Genomic DNA, 8,858 nt, shown 5'->3' with positions numbered 1-8,858 from the left:
AGTCCAACTTTTTGGGTTGTTGAAAAAAAAAATGTTTGCTAAGACCAGAGAGAAAAACTGTTATTAGTTTCTGCCCTGTTTTATTTTGCATACAAGGTCAAACTTAACTCTTATTCCAATTATCTTTTGACTTCTTTCTTAAAGGCTAGGATGCTAGTTTTAAAAAATGAGGAATAGTAAGTTTTTTGCACTTAAGTGTTAGATTGCAACAGTCTCACAAACCCAAAGAACCTATTTTTTCCCTAAAAGTAGCAACCCAACCAGTTTACCAAATGTTAAGCTTCATTGTTTGATTTCATCATCAAGGGTGTCCCATTAATGGCATTTAAATTTTTTTATTTAAAAAATAAAAATTACAATTGACTATTTCAAATTCCATGTTTTGAGTTTCTTTTTGCTGTAATCTTTATAAGGAGTCGTTTTCATTACTAGATTCTTTACTATTCATCTGGGGAAAATGACAATATAATATAATAATGTAATATAAAATGAGTGTTTGTTTTCCTCCATTGTACATCATGTCACTCAAGATGTTATTTCTGATTTAAAATATCCAAAAGAACAAGTGCTTGGTTCAATACCTGGAACATAGAAATACCTTAATATATGCTTGTTCACTATTCCTGACAGGACCTCTTACTGTGGTGGGAAAAGAACTAACCACTCTTAGTCTGGGAATCAGGAAACTGAGATATGAGTTCTAACTTCATTACTAATTAGTTATATACCCTTGTCATTTAACTTGATTAATCAGCAAGTATTTAACAAGTGATTACTGTGCTTTAAAGGACAATACTAAGTGATAGAGGAACCAAGAAAAAATAAGCAGTTTTTTCCTCAAGCTCATATCAGGGCAGATAATACATCTACATACAAGTTTGTAAAGATAGATGATAGAAAGATAGATAGATAGACAGATAGACAGATAAGGTAATTTGAAGGGAAGGACTAACAACTGGAAGCATCAAAGAAGTCTTCATGTAGAAGGTAAAGCTGAGCTGAACTTTAAAGCAAAAAAAGATGAGAGAGTCTGTTCCAAGCATAAGAGACAATCTATACAAAGATTTTTTAAAAAAAAAAGAAAATGGAATATTGTGCATTAGGCAGAGCAAAAAGTTCAGTTTAACAGACTGTAGTAATTTTCTATGACAGAAAGGGACTGAGCAAGGTGAAATCCCCTTCCCCAATCTAAAAATCATTAAGTATATGCAAAACAAATTAATCTATTATTGGAAATTCAGGATTCAACACATGGAATTATGAAGTATAATTCTCTTCTTTACTTGACTTTTGGCCACCCCATTTTTCATAATTGTAAAGGTTAAAAAGCCTCTAGGAGCAAGGAATGCAGCTCAAGGCATGTGGGAGGACCTGAGGAATGAGGGGTACTGAGGTGCAGGTAAGTTCTACATGGAGGTAGGGGCATGACCCCATGAGGCAGTGTCTGACCCCAGGTGCCACATCTCCCTCCTTAGTGCTCTCAAAGCTTAGCATGTCTCCTTCCCTCTTCTTGGGCCAATACTGCTATGCCAGGTTCCGAGAGGACCTCCCCTTCTCCCAGATCCTCAGGAGGGTATAAATATATGCTACCTAAGAATAAAGTTCTCTTTCACTTCACCTCTATCTCCTGATCAGTTTGTCTCTGTGGGATCTGGGTTGGTGCCCACAGAAGGATAAGTGTAGCCTATCCATGCCATTGATGGATGGGCAGTTAAGAGTAGCTCTAAGGGGAGCTACAAAGTTAGAGTAGCATTGGGATGCTACAAGTGGCGCCCAACAGGGACAGTTTTGGCTAGGACCTCACCATGTAGCAGGCCTACAGGTGGAAAGAGAGACAGAAGGAAACGGGACAAATTATTGTGAGGATCTCAGACCAGTAGGTGCTGGGGAAAGAAACTTATAGAATAGTATTGGAAATTTATTTTTAAAAGTGGAAAGTAGTAGGTAGTCAGATGCTTTCCTATGATAAGGAAACTCTGGGAGGAATCCCAGAATGGCATCATCTCATTTATCAAGTGATTGGGGGAACTTAAAGAGGTGCAAGCCACAATCCATTAAAAGTAAATAATGAAGTGCAAACGGAGGGTCATAAAACAAATAAGGGTCATAAACCAGCAATCACTGGGACCAGCGTGCCCATAAAATGGAGCCAGCAGTAGTTAGCTGTGGGAAAGAATCAGGAAGTAAACAAGAAGATGAAGGAGGTGGATGTGATGTCACAGGAAGAGATGGTGAGGAACAAGCAGGAATGGATATGATGGAACAAGAAGAGACAGGAATAAGATGAGTAATGAGAAAGTAAACAGAGAGACATATGACCTTGAGGAAAAGAATGGTGATAAGATTAGGGAAGATAAAGTGAACAGAGAAAAGGTCGCCTCCATCTCCAAGGCATGGCCTTCTCCCTTATCCCCCCCACCCTTTCCCTGAGGAGATATCTCTCATATGCTCCCTCTGCACCCCCTTGTGGAGGCTTTGGAGATTCCCAGACAAATTTAGGACAAATAATACAAAAAGCTGGAAGGTATGAAAGAAATGAGGATCAAATGCAATATAGTGGAGCAGTATATGCAGCTGTGTCCCAATGTGCCCAAAGAGCATTTAGCAAAATTCAAGCTTCTGGAAAGCAGAGGCCCTCCATGACTAAAATTAAACAGGCCCCAGATGAACCTTTTCCTGATTTTGTGGCCCTCCTACAGGCGGCTGAGAGGTCAGTGGGCAGAGGAGAAGCCACCGGCCTCCTTATACAGAAATTGGCAGAGAAGAATGCTAATACTAACTGCCAGAAGGTCATGCTCACTTTAGATGGGGAGGCTGGCCTGGGAGAGATGATAAAGAGATGTGAGAATGTCAGCTCCAGTGCCTTTCAAATGGATGCCCTCGCAGCTGCTATATCTAAAGAGGTTACAGCAGAAACCTGCCCTGGCAGTTTGCAGACAAACAGGGGATATTCCGACCCCTGGTGGTCCCAGGTCTCAGGTACAATCTATGGGGCAGGGACATTTTGAAGGCTTGTGGGGCCTCAGTTCATATACCATCTCCACAGCATTTTTAATGGAGCCATTGGGTGTTGGGGCACCACCTTTCATCTCACAGCCACACCATTAACATGGAAATCTAACACCTCAGTTTGGGTGCTCCAATGGCCTTTCTCAGCTTATAAAGCCCAAGCCTTACGTGAAATTGTGCAACAACCGTTGAAGACCGGGCATATAGAACCAATGTCCAGCCCATGGAATAGCCCTATATTTATTATAAAGAAAAAAAATCTGGAAAATTCAGAATGTTAGTGGACCTTAGGGCTGTTAATGCTACTATTGAACTTATGGGAGCCCTACAGCCTCCATACCATCTCCTAACCTAGTACCCACCGGCTGGCCAGTTACAGTAACAGACATACAAGATTGTTTCTTCTCCATCCCTCTGTCCCCAGGGGATAAGAAAAGATTTGCTTTTACCATCCTCTCTATAAACAATACAGGGCCTGATCTGTGCTACCGATGCAAAGTTCTCCCCAAGGGATGTGTTGTAGCCCCACCTTGTGTCAGGCCTACTTAGCACAAGTGTGAGAGCCAATTAGGAAGGCGTGGCTTCATGCCAGGATACTGCATTAGATGGATGATATACTGTTATCAGTGAGCAGTGGAAGAGATCTCTCTGTCCTGCTTAAAGAGACCAAAAGTGTTCTCGCTCCAACATAACTATCTCATCATTTACCTGGGGCTCCGCATGGGGACTTCTACAGGGACTAATCAGATACCTAACTTACAGTTAGACAAGGTGAATACTCTGAACCGATTTCAGAAACTAGTTGGACAAATTCAATGGTTAAGAGCTCATGTCCCTATTCCTATTTCTTTAATGCAGCCTTTATATGATATCTTGAAAGGAGAGTCTGATTTAAACTCCCCTGGTAAATGGACCTCCTCGGTGAAGGACACAATTTATGAGATCATTTATCTTGCTTCTAAATCTGAAACAGCAAGGTGGGACTCCACATGTTCCATAGAGATCTCTTCAGTACACCAAAAAGTCCTTTTGTGGCACTACATCAAGGTAATAAAATTTTGGAATATGTATACATGACAAGGGCACAGAAGATATTACCAAACCATATTGAAATGCTGAGAGAACTTGCCCTTGAGGCAGTAAAAAGAGTTTTTTATCTAACAGGGAAAAGACTCTTATTGTATTTAACCTTTGAACCGGGAGCTAGAGAAGTCATGATGCAAACTTATTGGCCATGGGCATATTGTGCCCAATGACCTCACTGAGCCCCCATTCAAAATGCTTATTCCTTCCTTTGCTGTCCCATATTCTGGTATAGCCCCCTTGCAAGACAACTGTTGATGAGCCTGTGCAAGGCACAAATGTCTTTACTGACACCACTAAGAACCACAAGGCCTCAATTTATCATGAGTACTCAAAAGAGATTCTGGTATTAGAGACTCCTTATGAATCCACCCAGAAAAATGAGCTTTTCACTGTCCTCCAGGTCTGTAAAAGATACCCTAAGCTCATTAACATCTATCCTATCAGACAGCTTATATCAGGGGTCCTCAAACTTTTTAAATAGGGGGCCAGTTCACTGTCCCTCAGACTGTTGGAGGGCCGGGCTATAGTAAAAACAAAACTTTTGTTTTGTGGGCCTTTAAAAAAAGAAACTTCATAGCCCTGGGTGAGGGGGATAAACGTCCTCAGCTGCTGCATCTGGTTCTCGGGCTGTAGTTTGAGGACCCCTGAGATTGCTGTCCAAGTGCTCAGAGGCATTGAGGATGCTGTCCTACAGCCTCAGAACTCTTCAATTGCTAACCTTCTTGCTAAATTGCAGCTGATTTTACAGGCTAGGAAACATTTCATTTATGTACTGCATGTATATTCTCACCAATGTTGTGCAGGAGGCATATTTGTGGGCAATGAGGTAGCGGACTGTGCTTTATAATGCTCCCTTCTCACGGTCGCCACATCCCTTGAATGTGCCCATGATTTTCTCCACTTACCCGCTAATTCTCTACATTGCCTTTATGGCCTTACCTGGGAATAAGCCCAACAGATAGTGAGCAATGTGTTCTGTGTGTTCAGTTTCTCCCTCCTCCACCTAGTAAAGGAGTTAACCCCCAGGGTTTATTCCCCAGTGATTTGTGGCAAATAGATATGACACATGTGGGCCATGTGGCCATGCAGGTTTGTATTGACATTTTTCCTAAATTCCTTTGGGCCACAGTGACCTCCTGTGAGAACACTCTTTCAGTCATTAAACATTTGTATAGTTGCTTCTCCTCTCACAGAGTTCCTAATACCATAAAGACCAACAATGGTCCCACTTATACCTCCTAAGCAGAAGGCCACCTTCCTTGCCACATTCACCATTAAACATGTTACAGGGATTTCCCATAATCCACAGGGTCAGGCTCTAGTGGAATGGGCCCATCATACTCTGAAGGCCCTTCATTATTAAATAGAAAGGGGGAGGAAATAGACAGAACCCCTGAGGGTCCACACAGGTGGATGTGGGTAAGGCCTTATATACTTACAATTTTTTGTGCTTTGATAGGGATACTGGCCTCTCTCCAGCAATGATACGTTTGGCACAATCTTATAGACAGGACAGAAAAGTAGGCCCCATGAAAACAGTACTTCAAGTGCTGAAGAATATTCAAAAGGTTTTGGAAGGACAGGGAAGGACATTGGCAAGGTCCATATTTAGTACTTTGGAGAGCACCGGGATATTTATGTCTTGCAGGTCCTGATGGGGAAGGCCGCTGGAGTCCAGAAAGAACAAGGTGAGTTTCCCCTATTAAAACAGGGGTCAAAGAAGAAGAGGAAACAATCCAAGAAACTCCAGAAACAGTGCCATAGTAAAAAAGATGACTACCCTTGCTGGACCAGCTTAGTGATCGGATCCAACATACTTCCTTTCCCATCCTCTTCTATTATATCCCATGGGCTTTATGTAGCTATTTTTGTATTGTTGCTTCTTTTGCTTTTGCCTACTTTGCTAGGATGCTTTATATGTATTCTTTTTTTTAAATATGTATTCTTAAAAATTCTTTAGAGGTGCTTAAGGAAGAGCTTCTCATTCATCAACATGAGAACTCTCGGTCTTATTAATAAAAGAGGGGGGAGATGTGATAATGAATCACTACTCTCTCTTTGAGATGTGTCATGAAGCCTATATCCAAGTTAGCTTGTAGGGTGGGCCCAGGAAGTAAAAAAGGGCTTGGCCTCTGAGGCAGGAGGTTGTGTCTAGCAGGAGTTAAAAGAACTGCTGTAGGTTTCTTGAGATGGCAAGAGGCATGTCCTCTTGCTAGATCTCCTCCTGGAATGCAGCACTAACTCCAGAAGCCTCCCTTCTGAGGGCTCTGCCTACACATTTCTGAGTGGACTGGGCATGGGCAATCCTGGAAAGGAGGCAAGGCAGCATAGACAGCCCTGAGCAGAACTCACTCTTTTTCTTGCTACTCCGCTGCCCCCACTGAGAGGATGACTGAATAAAGACAGAATGTTTGCACCTACTTGGTGGTCTGTCTGTGTGTAATCGGGGTGGAGCCCGAAAACTGGTAAGTTGGCCTAGCCATGCTGCTAATGGTGAGCAGCTAGAGTAGCCTTAAAGGATGCTACAAAAGCCCACTGAAGAAACTAATTCCTTAAAAATTAGAAATGAGCAAATATAAACTAATGACTTCATGAGACATCAAGCAACAATAAAATAAATCAAAAATGGAAAAATAGAAGAAAATATGAACTGTCTCACTGAAAAAAATTACCGACCTGGACAATAAATGCAAAAGAGATCATTTGAGAATTACTGGACTAAGTAAAAAAAGAGCCTAGACATCATTTTTTCTAGAAATTATCAAGGAAAACTACACTGATATTCCAAATGAAGAAAAAATTAAAACAATTATTAAGAGCTATTTTACCCAATTATATGCCAATAAATTTGACAATATAGTTGGATGAATATTCACAAAAATATAAATTGCACAAATTAAGAAAAGAATACATACAATACTTAAGCAACCCAATCTTAGAGAATGAAATTGAACAAGTCCTCAATGTACTTCCCCAAAAAATACCCAGGGCAAGATGGTTTCACAAATGAATTCTACCAAATGTTAGAACAATTAACCCCAATATTATATCAATTATTTGGGAAAATTGGCAAAGAAGAAATCCTACCAAATTATTTTATGACACAAATATGGAGCTGATACCTATATCAGGAAGAGCCAAAACACAGAAAGAAAATTATAGACCAATTTCCCTAATGATTATTGAAGCAAAAAATTTTGGATGAAATACTAGCAAGAAGATTACAGCAATATATCATGAGAATCATACATTGTGACCAGGTGGAATTTATATTCAGGTTTAGTCCAGTATTAGGAAAAATATCAATATAATTGACTAAAGCAATAACCAAGCATATCCTTTGATCCAGTGGTGTCTCTACTGGGCCTGTTATCCCCAAAAAATCATTAAAAAAGGGAAAAGGACCTACGTGTGCAAAAATGATTGTAGCGTCCCTTTTTGTAATGGCAAAAAACTAGAAGCTGAGTGGATGCCTATCAAGTGGAGAATGGCTAAATAAGTTATGGTATATGAATGCTATGGAATGTTATTGTTCTAAAAGAAATGAAAGCAGGATGATTTCACAGAAGTCTGGAGAGACGTACATGAACTAATGCTAAGTAAAGTGTGTAGAAGCATTGTACACAGCAGCAGAAAGATTATATATAATAATCAATTCTGATAGACATAGTTCCTTTCAACAGCAAGGTTCAACAGGTCAATTCCAAGGGTTTTGTAATGAAGAGAACCTTCTGTACCCAAAGAGAAAACTGTAGGGACTGAGTGGGAGGAAGAAAGGGGAAAAATTTCAAAATTATTGTTCTTTCCAGATTTTTTGATATTATACTCAAGAGATCCCTAGAAAACAAAATTTTAAAATAGTGGAAATAACTAACAACTTTAGTAAAGTTTTAAGATACAAAATAAATTCACATAAATTATCAGTACTTCTACATATTAATCACAAAGCCCAGCAGCAAGAGATAGAAAGAGAAATTCCATTTAAAAAATCCATAAACAATAAAAATTACCTGGGAGTTTGCCTGCCAAGACAAACCCAGGAACTATTTGGAAACAATTACAAAATACTATTCACACAAATAAAGTCAGATCAAAACAATTGGGAAAATACTAATTCCCCATGGGCAGATTAAGCCAATGCAATAAAAACAATAATTCTACCAATTAATCAATTTGTGCAATGCCATACCAATCAAACTACCAAAGAAGTATTTTATAGAGCTAGAAAAATTAATAATAAAATTCATCTGGAAGAACAAAAGGTGAAGTATATCAAGGGAACTGTCTGGGGGAAGAAGGGAAGAAATATGAAGGAAGGTCATCTAGTCATGTCAGATCTCAAACTATGTTGTAAAGTTTACTATCTGAGGTTAGATTTGAACTCAGGAAGAAGAGTCTTCCTGACTTTTTTAACCCTCTATCCACTCACCACCTAGATACTTCTTTTTAAACCTAGCCAAATCTACTAGGAACCAGAAGAAGTTATGGAATTGAATAGAATTTGGGGAGAAATAGATATATCAGGCTTTTGATAATTAATGAATGAAAATTTTTAAAAATAACATGTATTTTGTAGTTTTCATGGTACCTTATAAAAGCTGATCATATCAAAGGATATGAAGACAATTTTCAGATGAAGAAACTGAAACCATTTCTAGTCATATGAAAAGGTGCTCTAAATAATTATTGATCAGAGAAATACAAATTAAGAAACTATGAGATACCACTACACACCCCTTAGATTGGCTAAAATGACAGGAAAA

At 39.4% G+C, this 8,858-nt stretch overlaps 1 pseudogene; it reads left to right on the top strand.

Moving 5' to 3' along the window:
- The first annotated feature begins 2,393 nt into the window (after window positions 1-2,393).
- The window catches only part of LOC105750658, a 35,946-nt pseudogene continuing 29,481 nt past the window's right edge, over window positions 2,394-8,858 (top strand).

Source organism: Sarcophilus harrisii, chromosome 5 (assembly GCF_902635505.1).
Source record: "Sarcophilus harrisii chromosome 5, mSarHar1.11, whole genome shotgun sequence".
NCBI classification, from domain to species: Eukaryota; Metazoa; Chordata; class Mammalia; order Dasyuromorphia; family Dasyuridae; genus Sarcophilus; species Sarcophilus harrisii.
Note: the sequence above shows the minus strand (reverse complement) of the source record. Positions and strands in the feature narration are given on the sequence as shown.